Source organism: Lygodium microphyllum, chromosome 28, assembly GCF_053477565.2.
Source record: "Lygodium microphyllum isolate KBCC chromosome 28, Lygodium_microphyllum_v1.1.10, whole genome shotgun sequence".
Classification (NCBI taxonomy): Eukaryota; Viridiplantae; Streptophyta; class Polypodiopsida; order Schizaeales; family Lygodiaceae; genus Lygodium; species Lygodium microphyllum.
The window spans coordinates 33,574,756-33,591,263 of NC_141162.1; positions in this window are offsets into that span (position 1 = coordinate 33,574,756).

The window sequence follows — 16,508 nt, forward strand, 5'->3', positions numbered from 1 at the left end:
GAGTCAAAAGCTGTCTCAAAAGCAGAAGCAGATGCAGAGGCAGAAGATATGTTCTTCTCTTACGGAGCCTCTACAGAAGCAGAGACAGAGCCTCTAGAGGAAGAGAATGAAAATGATGAGGAAGAAAATGAATCAGATTATGAAAGTGCAGATGAAGAATTTCCTCTAATAGAGGATGATCTCGTTGATGTCTCTATAGAGACCTCAGAGGCCGAAGATCTCCGGGTGCTGGATGGAATGACTATGGTTCCATTTGGATTGATCAATGGACCAAAAAGTATGTAGAATCTGTATAAGCAATGGATTAAAAGCATAAAAATTAAGTTCACCAGTGGCTCCTGTTGCCCTAACTATTCAGTCCAAAGAAAAGATGATGATGATGCCCCTTGCCAATAGAAGCCCAAGCCCTCCGAGCCACGGCCTCTAGAAGGTCCATGCTATGTGGCATTCCTAGACGCATCCTCTAAAGATGAAGCCTTGAGTCCTGAAGAGGTCACCACTAAAACAAAAGTAAACAAGGCTCTAACAGACAAACAAGCCATTTGTTCAGAAGGAGGACACTAGTTCTAGTGGAACATCAGACGAGGATACTACTCTCTTGAAAGAGTCAGACCTCTAGCAATCCGTGGGACATTTATCCGCGAAGTGGAAGGTGAAAGGCAAGTAACGTTCTTGGATATTGATGGTACTAAACATCACCTGAAAGTGGGTCTCAATCTTCTAGAAGAAGAATTAGTGGTCTTGCGAGATCTACTAAAGGAGAACTTAGATGTGTTTGCTTGGTCATACAAAGACCTAAAGGGGATTGATCCCACAGTATGCCAGCATCACATTGACCTAGAGCCTGATGCCAAACCTGTAAGGCAAAGACAAAGGCATATCAATCCTAATTACTCTGCTCTGGTGAAGGCTGAATTATTGAAACTTCTTGAAGCAGAGTTCATTTATCCTGTGGCTAACAGTGAATGGGTTTCACCCATTGTAGTTGTACCCAAGAAGAACGGGAAACTTCGAATATGTGTTGATTTTTTGCAACCAAGGCAGCCCCTCTGCACAAGCTCCTAAGGAAAGAAGCTGATTTCTTTTGGATGCATCAGTTGAAGGGCTAGGTGCTATCCTATGTCAAAAGGGCCCCTCTAAACTAGATCAGCCGATATATTATGCAAGTCGAAAGGTCACTGATAGGGAACATAACTATACAATGACAGAGCTTGAGTGCTTGGCAATGGTGTTTGCACTGGAGAAGTTTCAGCACTATCTACTGTCAACGCATTTCAAGTTCTATGTGGATCATGAAGCCCTATCCTTCCTGATGAACAAAGTAGATATTAAAGGACGACTGATGAGATGGTTGCTCCTATTCTAGGAGTTTGATTTTGAAGTGATAACTAAGCCTATCCGTTCCCATGTCCTATAGCCGATTATCTATCACGGATCCCTCAAACAGAAGCAGAGGAATAGGATGATCCTGACCTTCCTGATGCTTCCTTGTTTCTAGTTGAAACAGCCACTCCCTGGTATGCAGACATAGCCAATCTCCTAGCAACTTAACAATATCCTCCTGGCATCTCAAGCCGTGAGAAGAAGAAGCTTTTGTTAGAATCAGCTCCCTACACTTTGCTAGGCAGTGCACTGTACAAGAGAGGTAAAGATGAAGTGCTGCAAAGATGTGTTGCAGGGGATGAAATCGGCATAGTATTGAAAGCATGCCATGACGAACCATGTGGTGGACACTTCACAGGAGAAGCGATAGCAAATAAGGCTTTGTTAGCAGGATACTGATGGCCGACCCTCCACAAGGATGCATATGATTACTGTAAGAGATGTGATGCTTGTCAGCGAATGGGGAAACCCACCAAAACAAGTGCCATGCCACTGCAACCCATTCTTCTTCTAAAGCCGTTCGAGAAGTGGGGGATTGATTTCGTGGGTCCCATTGATCCACCTACCAGACGGAAGCAGAACAGATACATCTTGGTATGTACAGATTATGTCACAAAGTGGTGTGAAGCTAAAGCCCTGAAGCGGGACGATGGTAACAGTGTAGCCTTGTTCATGTACGAGAATATTATCACCCGTTTTGGCAGTCCCCTTGAGCTGGGGAGGGAAGTGACAGAGGTACTCATTTCCTTAACAAAATTATGGAGGAGCTGACGGAACTTTATAAGATCCGCCATCGCAAGTCCACTATCTGTTCCTGTACACTGCACCATAAGGCTCCCTAGCCTTCCTTCTTGCATTGTATGCCGGCACAGGGCGGGATGCACAGTTGCACCATCAAATGCGCACAAGGTATACAACCTCTGCACAAGTGACAACGAGGATTACATCAATGGATTTCAGGAATAGACTGCCCTATGTATCTTTCAACAGAGCATGAGACAGAGGGTGGGTTGAGTGTGACTGGAGTTTTTTCAATCAATTATTGAGAGGTAAGGATTGAGGGACGTTACGACCCTTGGAGTCAGGTACGTTTCCGTTTCCCTATGTACCCACGGGCTGGGTCTCTGCCATCAGCACATGACATGTCACTCTATTCTATACACTACACTGCAAGGCTCCCTGGCCTTCCTACTTGCACCTATGCCAAACGGGGTTGAACGCATTGATGCATCATTAATTGTACACCCTGGCATACTTCTTCTGCACCATTCCCTTGTCAATTTCTAAACCAAGTGTGAGCTCTGGGTTTTCATCCTTATTTCCTCAAGTGATGTTAGTCATGGGACGAGTGACTGCTCTTTCATTCTATTTGCGAGATCGTGAGTTGAGTGCAATCTCCCTTGTCATCGAAGAATTTCCTGTGATTCCTTCAACCAGCTACCTCCCTAGGTGCTGCTGCATGGTTCCTGCCACAAAGGACATTGGACAAGTGCTGTGAAGATACCTTGTTACCTCCTGCAGCCAATGACGACACCAGATACAACCTCGATAGTTGACATTCCTCCTCGGTAATATGGGCCAAGTTTTTCTAACCCTACACCTTTTGCTTCTCAATGATGGTTATGTCTTAAGTGTGGGGACATCGTGGTTGGTTTGATGTGAGGTGCCAGGTCGTTGATGTTGGTTTACTCTTTCTGCTAAGTTTTAAGTGCGGGGACGCTTTTTTGTGCGTCTATGTTGCTTACCCGAATGCATATACACTGTTATGATCATGCATCTATGTCGTGATTTCATTTTACCCTGATGGGGTCCCTTCCCCACCCTTTCATTCTATTTTACCCTGTCCTAAGGTTGTTCTTTGATCGTTTTCCTTTATCCTTTGTTTTGTGACTTTTTTATACAAACACACCTTACGTTCACCGGAATCCCAATTCAACCTTACAATGCTATTCGTCCCTTCAAATTGCCTATTTTTCCTTTTTACCAACCCCTGTTCCGACATATGGTTCTTAAGTTATTAATTTCTGAAGCAATTCCCATAAATTGAATGGTTTTCCATGTGAACGCATCTTTATTGCTTCAGAACCCTAGTCTGATGCACCAGCCCTGTCCCACCCCTTCCCCCTGATATTTTTCCTTTTTACTCCGTATCATTCCGATGCACGGTTGATCCATTATTAATTTTTGCGGGTTTTCGGGCCTTTTTCGTGCCGATTTTTCATATTTTTCCATGTGAACCTACCCTATTTTCACCGGAATTCCAGTTTGATTTGACAGTCGTGTCCTACCAATATTTCCCCCACTTTTTCCTTTTTTTCTCCCCCCTCTTCCGATTGCCAGATTTTTAGTTATTAATTTTTCTGAGTGTTTTCAGATGCATTTTTCATGTTTTTCCCACGTGAACCCCTCCTAATTCCTTTCAAACTGAGTTTTGATGTGCCAACCTTGTGAATCACTTTCTTTCAGATATTTTTTCTTTTTACTTCCCGTTATTCCGACGCACGGTTCTTCTCGTATTAATTCTCGAGTCTATTTTCAGGCCCATTTTTGGGGTTTTTCCCATGTGAACGCATCCTATCTCAATCGAAACTGTGTTTTATTATGATAGGGTTGTTGGCGACCTTATTTTGCACAATTTTCCTTCTTTTTGAAATTCGTTGCGATACACGAATTTTTCGATATTAATACCCGAATGTGTTTTCGGGTTTGTTTTTTTGTGTTTTTCCCATGTGAACACCCTGATTTTTCCCCGAAACCAGTGTTACATATTTCCATCATTTTTTCTCGTCGCCCAACACATTTTTCATTTTTATGAATTTTTGAATTGACAAACGGTTTGAATTGTATTAATTTTTATTCATTTTTACAGTGTGATTATGTTTTGCGGTGAACGCGCCTGTTTCTGGTTTTACGCGCCTCGTGACTCCCTATGGCGTCCGTGGCTCGCGCATTGCCGTCCCTGCCCCATTTGACCCCATCACTGCAAATTTTTTTTACCCCTGCCCGCGCATGCGCACGGGACGGGGATGCTTTTCTTGCCCCTCCATTTTGCATTTTATTATTTATTTTATTTTTCTTTTTTCATTAAAAAAACACACAAACCACAAGGACACAAAACGAAAGAAAAACACAACCTCATACATATTCATTATAATACATAAATCCACAAAAAACCAAACAAATAAAAATAAATAAATAAATAAAACATAATAATTATAATTATATATATATATATATATATATATATACACAAAATAAAAAACAAACAAGACAACCGACTAGAAAGAAAACAAAGCACGAAAAAAAAGAAAAAAAAAACAGCAAACAGGAAGAAGAAGAAAGAAAGAGAAAAAAAAACAAAAAGAAAAAAGAGGGAGAAAAGAAAGAAGAAATAAATAAAGAAAAATGTTTTTTTTAAACACCAAAAAGAAGAAGAAGAAGAGAGGAAAAAAAACATATCTGTTTCCCATTGCGTCGCATCCCTCCCTCCCTGCTCCTTCTTCCTCCTCTCCCTCCTTCTCCTTCTTCCTCCTCTCCCTCCTTCTTCTTCCTCCTCTCCCTCCTTCTCTTCTTTATCCTCCTCCTTCTTCTCTTCTCCCCCCTTGTTGCTAATCCCGACCGCCCGCCGTCCCCTCCGTCGCCATCTCCTACCCCGGCTGCCCACCGTCCACTTCGTCGTGGCACCCTTCGTCCCCTTCTCTTGGCCGCCACCAGTCGTAACCTCCTCCTCCTCCTCCTCCTCTCGGCCGCCACCAGCCGTACCCTCCACCTCCACCACTTCCTCCTTGCTCCTCCCTCTCCTCCTACACCACCACTTCCTCCCTCCTCCTCCTCCTCCTCCTTCTCTTCCTCCTCCTCTTCCTCTCGGCCGCCACCAACCGTACCCTCCACCTCCACCACTTCCTCCATGCTCCTCCCTCTCCTCCTACACCACCACCACAACCTCCCTGCTCCTCCTCCTCCCCCTCATCCTCCTCCCCCCACCACCACTTCCTCCCCCTGCTCCTCCTCCTCCTCCTCCCAGACAGGTTAGACCTTAATCTACCATTAATCTAACATTAATCTAACCTTAATCTAACCTTAGTTACTAACTTAACCCCAGTTAGTTGACCCCCCCCCCATTGGGTTAGTTGAACCCCCCACTAACTTAACCCCAGTTAGTTAACCCCCCCACTACACCTGGCTAGTTCCCACCCTTCGTTAACTAACCTAACTAGACTAGACTAACCAGACCTGACTAACGTAACTAGACTAGACTTACCAGACTAAACTAACCTACCTAGACTAACCAAACTTAATTGACCTAACTTGACCTCACTTAACCAACTAACCTAATTTAACTCACTTAATTGATTTATTGAACTAAATTAACTAAATTAACTTTATCAGACTAAGCTAACCTAATTCACCTAATCTACTCAGGTAGCCCCCGTTCCTGCCCTTTCTCTTCCATTCTTTTTCCACTGAGTACAAGTGTGCTAGCGGGCGTTCACGTGCGAGGACGCGCTTTCGACTTGTCCGTGCGGTGGAGTATTGCAGACCCGCTGTTCACACACAGTCATCGCTGTTCACACGCAGCCCAGGTACCGCCTTGTATTTTCCAACCCGCAAAAATATAAAAATACATAAAAATAAACCAAAAAACATAAAAAATTTCAAAAATTCATTTAAAAATTAAAAAATTTAATGGAATATTTTTTAAGGTGGAAATTTAAGAAAAATAAATTGTAAAAAAAATTAAAATATGAAAATTCATCCAAATTTACATGAAAAATGAGTAAATTTCATTAAAAATTAGTAAAAATATAGAAATAAATTCAAAAAAATTTCAAAAATTTCCACAAATCCCATGTTCTTTTTTTCTCACTAAATTCTCAATTAAAAATATTTTCATAAAAGGCAAAAACATTCTTTGAAGCCAAAAAATCCTAATTTTAATACTACATTTTATAAAAAAATATTTTAAATCCTAAAAATTAGTTGAAAATCAGGGATGAATTAACATACATTATGGACACTTGCTAGATAGCTGAAAATTCATTCTTACACTTCATAACATATCTATGTGTTATATATTCTAATTTAATTATTTACTTAAATTAAAGAAATAACAGATAAAAATAAAAATAACAAAATAAATTAACCAAACCAAACAATATACACAAAACAAACATACCTAAAATACAAAACAAATAAAATACAAAATAAAAATAAAAATTAACGAAAGCACTAAGATGCTTTATTTTTTTTCAGTCTTAGTGGACTTTGTTTTTATTTGATTGGATTCATTACTTTTGGGAGACTACTTCGTGTGCCTTCAGTCCATTGCATACACACCCCTACTAGGTATTTATTTTGTGAGCTTTATTTATTTTCATTATCCCTTAACCACAATTAATTGCTAAAATGAACTTTATTCACCCATCTTTTCCACACGCATTCGCACTAAACACACAATTTAATAATTTAAAAATCAACCAGCCGTTCACTTTGCACGTGCTACGTGTGCTTAAGAGGCACATTAATTTGTAATAAAAATAAACCTGCCATCATAAAAAAGCACGCATTGACAAAAAAGTGCTCTACATCACTATTAATTTTTAATTAAGGAATTTGCATTTAGAGACCCAGTCTGGGAATCATAGTCGGGGTTTCGATAAAGCACCGTTTCACCCTAATAATTTGTAATTAAAATTTTAAGAAGGAACCACCGTTTTCTTATTAAGGTTTATAACCTAATAAAATGTCACCCATTGTTAATAATTTCTTAAAATGAACCCTTCATTACAATAATTTCTCCCTCACTGCACTTTTTTCCCCTTTTTAATAAACACGCTTCGTGGGATGGGTGCGTAAAAGTCTTTTAGTTGACACTGATGGTCAAGGTTATGGTCCAGTCTTGAGGTACATTTTTATGGTATTATGGTTTGTTTATCTGTTACGATTACGGGTACGGTTTATAGTTTTCTTTCTTTCTTGCCTGATAAGGGGTTTTGGGTGCTTGTTTATTGCATCGCATGAAGTTTTCGGTCGCATATGTGTAGAGGTCATGCCGAATTTTTTCTAGGATGTGGGTTGTTTGGGGTGGTAAATGGGTTAGTTACGTCTATGTATGTGTGTCCTGTTGATTCATTTCTTTTTTATAGCCCTTTAGTTGTTTTGCAGGCATTCTTTGTGATTGTTTGTGTTGTGGTGTGTGTGTTTTCCATCTGAATGGCGCCTCACGTTCTTCCTTCTATCCAGTATGTCCCACTGGTTAGTAGGGATTACTCTTCCTTACTAGCTTTTGAGCCTATAGCAAAAGCAGTACTTGCAACTTTCATGGCTGCTTCATTTCCCTTGATTCCAGATGATCCATCCTTGTGTGATGAGTTCCTTGCCTCATACAGTAAGAAGTTGGGACTGGTTCATGGTGCTTCCATGACATTGACACCCCGAGGGTTAGGGAAGGCTTTGTCTCTTCCCTACAAAGGAGAGCCCTTTGTTACAGTTAGACAATTATTCTCCAACGATGAGATTTTCAAGCTGTTACAGAAGCAGACCAAAGAAATTCTGGATGTCAAGAAAGTGATCAACACTTCAGGAGTCTCTTTTTCCATGATCACTGATCCTCTGTGGAAGTTGGTCTGCCAGTTTCTCCAAGACAGGTTTATGCCTGTCAAAACACCATCCCATTACTTGTCCAAAGAGCTCTTCACAGCTTCCAGGATGGTGTTAAAAGGAGTAGCTATTGATTGGAGCACTTACCTACTCACAAAGATGGATCAATATTTTGTTAAAGTAACCAGGGAGAATGTTAGAAATGTTACCTATGGATCCTACCTGTATGCTTTCTTGACATACTCAAGCCTAAAGAAGGATCTGCTACCACCTCCTCCATCTGATCCAGTTCCTCCTCCTCCACCTTCAGAAGAGTCAAAATCTATTGATATAGAGAATCTTGATTCTCCTCCTCCACTGGTCATTCAGCGAAAATGCTTAAAGCGTGTGGCAGATAAAGCTCCTTCAGTTCTTCCTTCAGTTACAATTCCTGCTACATTTGGCAGTGACCTCCCTGCTTATCTCACATGTAACAATTTGTTCAAAGCACATAGAGAGGGTTTCTTGGACATATCAGTCCCTTCACTAAACAGTCTAGTGTCGGGAGATGCCATTCCATTCCTCTGTAAAGACATCCAGAGTTTGATTGAACTTTCAGTGACAGCGTGTGCTCAACAATTGTATGCTTCCTTTTACGAAGAACTAATGCAGTCCAAAGACCAGTTGCATAAGGCAGCATCACAGTTAGCCTTTGCTAAAGACACGCTTGCAAATCTGTTTAAGCAGATGGAGCAACAAACCCAAATGATTGAGGCTCAGAGAGAAGAGATATCTTCTTTGAAGATTTAGTTATAACAGAAGCTCAGTCAGAGGTCACTAAAATCTCAGAGAAGAAGGAGAGGATGTCCAAAGAAGCTCAAGAGTTTCAGACTCTTTTAGATGCAAAACTGTCAGCCTTACAAACTGCTCATGACACAGTGGAATCACAAGCTTTCTAAATCAAGCAACTGCAAGACCAATTGATGTAGTCACGGCCTGTTCCTCCAAGCCCCAATGTTCCACTGATTCCTTCTATCTCTAAGCAGGACTTGACAGTTCTCTAGAGATAGGCCACATTGTGTCCTTTATTCCAAGATAAAGTGGAAAGATTGCAGTCCAGGATGGATGTGTTATGGTCGACATTTGAGTATTTTCAAGAATATATTCCTCCAGACCATTCTTTCTTTGTCCACTATCAATTACAGAAGTTGGCCTTTTACATGAAGCTTTCAACGATGGATCTTCCTCTTCCAGAGGATGGTTGGAGTGGGGCTTGGTCTCGTGAGTTACTAACAGAAGTGGTCCGTATGGTGTTTGAAGATTCTGTGATGACGGATACCATGTTGCTGTCATACATGTATCTACGAGGTGATATGTTGATTCCAGATGAGGTAGATATGGCATGGTATGTGGGGGACGTGATTTTGCAAGCTTTTTTGTATGTTAATTATTTGGAGTTGTGGATAGATGACATGTTCCATTGTTACTCCTCAAAAGTGGCTACTTGCCCTGATAATTCCTAGCACTCAATGATTGATTCTGTGGTCCTGAATCAACGTCGAAACACAGCTTCTACCTATGTACAGAGCACTAACCAACTGAGGGTGGATCTCTTAGCTCACCTTTCCAAAAACCATCCATTTGATTCAACCTTTTTTTATGCTTATCAAAGAAGATCTGTATTAGGTCCCTCTGTTCCTAGCCTATTGTACTACCAACAAATGGCTCATCGCTATGATACCTATCTTTCTCTTTATCAAATCAATTCAACAGCAATCTTACCCCTTCTTTTCCAACCTCAATCTTTTTCTCAAATTTCCATATTTACATATTGTTCTTTTATCGAAGATAGAGTATTTTCCCCTTCTCCACCATGCCCTTCTCTATCTACCCATATACCTTCTACTTTTCCTATTTATCAATTAATACCTTTTCTAACAGATTCCCTTAAATTTTTAGCCACTTCTTTAACTTATTCCTCCTTTTATGATTTTGCCTACCCCTCTCTTTATCCTCTTTTACTTATTCCACTTCCCTCTCCTACCACTTCTATCTCTTAACCCCCTCAGTTGGTTAGTGAATACGAAGGGTTTGATCAGCAGATTCCCAGAAGAAGAGGATGGAGCTCCACTAATTCTCTAACAAGACCTCAGATAAACTGGCCAATAATTCTAGGAGATTGGACAACTGTCAGTCAAGCATACCAGAGCTACCTTTATTTTGCTCACTAATATTCACAATCTCTAGATCCTTTAGTGAGATTGACACCTCATTTTTCTTGGTATCTAGCATACATGCATAGGCATTCCCATAATGATCAAAAGGCCATTCTAAAACTTTGTATGAATGTCAATATGAACATTGACTCCCACTAGTTGGATGTCCTCTATTTTCATGGCCTATGTCTACCTAGCACATGCCTTGTTTTGCTAGAAAAGATGTGCTGATGATTCTTAATGATATATATCTCTCTTTTTGAAGATGTCATTCAGATGGTTGTATTAGTGTTTGTGTGTGTGTTGTAATAATTGTATGTGATGAGTTCGTGCTGATTGAGAATAATTTGTTCGAGAGCTCTTCTCAAACTATTGATGGTGATGGTGGATGGAAAGCCTGTGGCGGAAAGCTGAAGAAAACCTCTCATATTCTTTACAAATTTGTTATGGTTTTTAAATGATTAATTAGATGAGTTAATGAATAACAAAGTTTTCATTTAGTAGTATTTTTCTATCAGATACATGTAATAAGTTTGGGTCGTGGTTTAGCAAGATTATTGAAGATCCAACAGAAGATAAAATTGAGCTCTTAATGAACTTATATTTTTCTTTTCCTTAGGTCGCGAGGACGCTTTCTTTCTAAGTGTGGGGATATGTTGAGAGTGGAAAAAGACTGAAATTTTGACTGATTTTTGTTATTTTTGAGGTCCGAATGATTGATTTTTGATGGATATAGAATAATGTATGGTTGTTAAGAGTGTTTTGGATGATATTGATTATGTTTTGGAAGTTCATGATGATTCTCCGTGGAGATATGAAGCTCTATGATGTTCTGTGAGGTTCTGATTGGTTCTGTATACCTTCTATATAGCTTCTGTTTTGTTATGTATAAAGCATGGATTGATGATTGATGAAGATTGAGATCTTTTGGAAGCCTATTGAATAGTTTTTGATAGTATGGAATGATTTGAGTATGAGTTATGAGATTCTGATAACCCTATGTAGACCCTCTGTAAAGCCTCTATCTCTGCTCTGTCTCTGTACTGTAACTGTACTGTAGCTGCTCTGGTACTGTACTGTAACTGTTCTGTAGACCTTCTGTAAGTGTTCTGTAGAATGTATGTGTGACTTTGGGAAAGTTTCCTAACCTTTGGAAAGGATGAATCTAAGTTCAAAAGAGCTAAAACAAATGGAAAAAGCAACTACTAAAGACTGAAGAGAAGACTAAGTGACAGTGACAGTAGTGAGCTATGAAAAGACACTGTAATGGCTCTGATGACTCTTCATATCAGACATACCTCTTGGGAGGTGCATCCACGACCTAAGAAGGATTATTGAGAGTTATTATGAGAGTATTATAGTGAGGATATAATGTATTATTGAGAGAGAGAGAGCCAGAGATAGTCAATTTTATCAAAATAGTGTAACTGTATATGAGAGATTGAGAGAGAGAACTATGAAGACATTGAAGATGAATATTATGTAATTGATTTCCATTCAAAAGATGATGTATTCTTTTGTGTTCCTTGTTCTATTGAAAAATTTTATGAAGATGTTAAAGATTATGGTTGATTCTATCAAATCCGTGGGAGAAATCTACTATGATGCTGCATGAAGAATTGTTGTTTTCTTTGTTTTGATGATCAAAAGAATGAAATAAAAGCTTGTTGATATTACAAGATAGATTTTCTTGCAAGAGAATTCCCTTTTCCTTGGTGTTCCTCTTGGGGCTCCAAGCGTGAAGCACATAGCAAGTCACCATGAAGTTCAATCCAAGAGTCAGCAGCTCCAGGTGCAAGTCCAGGAAAACTCATTTTACACCATCTCGTAGCATCGACAGGCTCTTGGAGTGTGAAGCACAGAGCTAGTCACCATGAAGTCCAATCCAAGAGTCACAGCTCTAGGCACAAGTCCAGGAAAGCTCATTTTACTGCACCTTCAAGTGCAAGGCACATTTTGATGAGCGCTCTGCTATCATCTTTGAAGGAAGAGAGGAAAGCTGTAGACATGCGTAGTAAAGCTTTTGCTATGGTCTCCAAGAAAGTTGTCATCCCCCTGTAGTACTCCATCACTGCTCCTTACAGCTCCTGTCAGCTCTTGTCCCTGCTGTACCTATATGAACTAGGGTTTTTTTTTGTAAAATATAACTAGATGTGAGAAAAGAGAAGGAAGACATGACCAAATACCTAAGCTCTGATACCAACTGTAATGAAGGAGACCTAGCTAGCCTAACTAAGGGAGAGAAGAGAGAGAAGGACTATTGGAGAAGAAGAAGAGGAGAGAGAAATACATGAAGAAGAGAGAGAGAGAGAGAAAGGGAGGAAGAAGGAGAAGCCATAAGAGCTGAAGAGAGGTATAAGAGGGTTTCTTGATAATTCCGTGATGCTTGAGGAAGCCCTCTTACACCTTTTATGCCGTCAGTGTGTTTGGTATTTTCCCATATGCCCGGTTCATTACACTCATGCCCTGGAAGCCTCGAAAATCAAACATCGGCCTACATGATGGTTATTCCCCATAGCTCATCCATCATCCAGTAGCACGTCTCCTTGTGTCGTAATAACTTGGTCCACAACGGTGCGATGATGTCTTTTGGTTCTACATGAAGTCTTCTTCTTGCGCCATGGCTGCTTCTTTCCTTGCACTAGCTTACAAGTTTTGTGATGGTGCAAACATAACATCTTGGCCATTAGGAAAAGCTCCCTTCGTGTTGTAATGGTCTTAGTATGCAATGGTGCAATTGTCCCTTTCCATTGTACTCAAAGCCTTCTTCTTGCGCTATGATAGCTTCTTCCCTTGCACTCACTAACCAATTCCGCAAACAGTGCGAGTATAACATCCTAGCCAACTAAATGAGCTCCCTTGCATTATAACAGTCTTGGTTTGCAATGGCATGATTGTCTCTTTGCATTTTACTCTAAGCCTTCTTCTCATGCAGTGACAACCATTGATCCTTGTATTTTTCCTTTCCAACTTTTGAAGTTTTTTATCCTTCTCTTGGTAATTTTCAAAGGCTAGGACCAAGCAAATTGCAAGGAAGGTATATATCTAGCAGGCATAGCCACAATCCTTTGATGTTTCTTTAGAGCATCTTGGCTACTCTATCCCAAAACATCCCACAATATTTGAAGCAGTTTCCATTGAGATTCTACCTGAAGCATCATATTCAAATGCTAGTCAAACACCAACTTCTCCTAGTCCCTAGGATTCAACCCCTCCTACTATGCCCAGCCAAGGAGAGCATTCAACTCTCCTTTTTGCTTTTGAGCTTGGTGAGTTTTCAATTGTGCTAGTTGAGAAACCTTCCAAACTATTCCCAACCAAGAGGAAAAGAAAATCAAGGTGGTTTTATATGCAAAGCTGCTCTAGAGAAATTAGGAAAGCCTAGAAAGAAACTAACCATCTTATCCCAAAGGCCACATTTATCAGAGTGGTCAAGGATATCTCAAATAGATTGTCTAGGGTTACCACAATTGATGGACTCCAAAGGAAGTGGTAACTTTCAGCTATTCTATGGTTACAAGAGGTTGCAAATAACTTTATCATCGATTTTTATGAATGATGCTTACGTTATTGCTGCTCATGTACACAAGGTCACATTGATGAATAAGGATTTCAGTATGGTGAGTAAGCTTAGGTATAGGTTTGACAAAGTGTTAAAGCCAATGCCTATCATTGATTATAAAGCCTTTGAGATCCGCAATGTTCTCCCAAAGTTGAGAAAGGTCATAGAACCTATCATTGAAGATATTACTTACATATATATAACTAGAACTACAACTCAGAGAGAAATTGCAATGGAGGAGAAAATCAAAGAGGAGGTTGAAACTGAGGATGTTATTTGCAAGAGGAAGATTGATTCTATTGGCCTAGCTAACTATGAGAGGATGTGTAAAGTATTTTGCCAAATGGTTGTGAATATCTCTCGAATGTAAATAAATAGGATTACCTTAGCATATCTCTAGATGACAAGACTATGCAGAGAAGAAAGATATACAACTATCGGGTTTTGTTGTTTATTGTTGTCTAAGGTGAGGTTTGTTGTTGGTTTTATAAACTTTTTCAAAGTACCTTACACTTCCATTCTCTTATTTTGGTCTTTTTTTCCTATATAGGGCATACATTGCTTCTCTTAGCAATGAAATTGCAAAGAACATTTCCATTATCGATTCACTTCTCTATGTGGATCTTTTTTCAAAGTCTAATTTAAATATTACAAATTTCCTTAGGTTTTTTGAAAGTTTCACACACACACACACACACACACACACACACACACACACACACACACACACACACACACACACCCCCCTATTTTTTTCATATGTTAAAAGGTAAATCAATCACTTATACATAGTTACTTTTGGTGATTTTTTTCATATTTATTGCTAATTAATTTTTTCTTTATAGTGAACATTGGAGTTTGATCTATTTCAATATTGTTGCTTAAGAGGTTATTCTTATGAATTCTCTTTTAGAAATTCATAGCATGGCAAAAATGTGTTATAAATAGTCTTCCCTTATTTTTTTGGAATTCTTACATGCATTCTTTACTATTTTCCAACAAGTTTTCACTTTAAGTATTGCTAGACTTGTTACCACCTACTTGGATGCCACAATTGAAGATATTGCTCACTTTGAGAGACCTTTCAAGTTTCTCCTTCAAGAGGTGCCACTATAGAATGATGCACACAGTTGGATGGAGAGTTATCTCAAATGTTTGCAGGACTATAGATTCAAAGTTGTTAAATGTAGATGGAGTGAATGTAAGTCTTTTGCATTTTTCCTTTAAAGTTAAAAATCCTCTTGTTTTCTCAACTAATTTGTTTTGTGCATTATTCCAGTGCAAAGATTACCACAATTCATATGTGTGGTGGATAAAAGAGAGGTGTATTGAGGTGATTTAGGATAGGGCAATCACACTAGTGGACCCTAACTTCCATCTTTTTCCTAAATCTTCCAAGGGCAAAGCCAAGAGATAGGTGAAAGCCACAAGTGGTAAGGGTACTACCAAGGCAATTACTTGAAAGCCTTCTGTTGCCTCTATAAAGAAAGGTAAGGGCACAACTAAGTCAACTACAAAAAAGAATTCTGTTGCTTCCACAAATAAGGGTATGTTGAAGCTTTCTCCTTTGAAGTTCGATCTATCTACTTTGAAGCCCCAAGACAAGAGGGATGCCCATGACACTCAAATTTTTCTAACATCAAAGAAAACATCTTGCAATGAGGAAACTAGTGATGACAAATGAAAGTGAAGAAGATAAACCCATTCCAGACAAGGAGGAAAGTTCAAAGGAAGAAGAAATTGAAGATAAAAAAGAAAACTAGCCTTGTATTTTTTTTCTTTGTACATATGTACCACAGTTACATTACCTTCGTACATTTGTACTTCAATTTTGTAACTCGCATAAAATGGAATTTTTTGATCTTGCTCACACAAGTTCTCTGCAATGCTTATGAGCATCTATTGAAGAATACAATTGACAATAATGCCAGTGAGATAGCACAAGTTTCAAGTTTTTATATGTATTCATAGTTTAAAACTCAAAATGCTTGGAGACAAACACCTAATACAAGAGAAAGCATTTAGCTCTTCTTTTAATTGCAGTGCCATTGATCTTGAGAACTTATACCCAGGAGTTGTATTGTTTGAAACTCCAAGTTGTCTCTTACATCCTTTAAACTCTAGTTAAAAGTTATATTAACCTCCTTTGCTTCTTGTCTAATTACTCATACATCCAATTTTATTAGAATACAATCAACATCATAATCTAAAAGAACCCAACTATCATACCTAAGTTTGTATATTTTATAATCAAAATTGATAACAAGAGATTGTTGAGAGATACTGTAAGATATAGTCAAAGACTCAATATATGCATTGCATCGTATAAAATCAGTCTTGTGGTCACATTCCCTAAGTTTCTAGGATAGTCCTAGAACATTGCCCAAATCCTCCTCTGAAATCTTTCTACTTAGCAATGAAACCTTCATCCTCCATAAATTCGCTGATTAAAACAAGCTACAAAGACATGCAAGGATACAAACCATGATAAGCGTAGTCTTATAGATATCCTTCTAAGAGTCATGGCCTTTAGAATGTCTTTAGCTATTCTGAGTTTGAAACTCTTTATCGTCACTTTATATCGAGTCTCCCAATTTAAGAATGTAAGGCTTGGCAATGGTAAATCCTCAATGCGTCCATATACACATTCTCTTAATGGAACCCCATATTGTGCATAATATAGAAAAATCTTACATTCACTAAAAAAAATATGGTTTGATTAGCATAGGTAATATTTGCAAAATCTTTATGAATTGCATAGAATATGC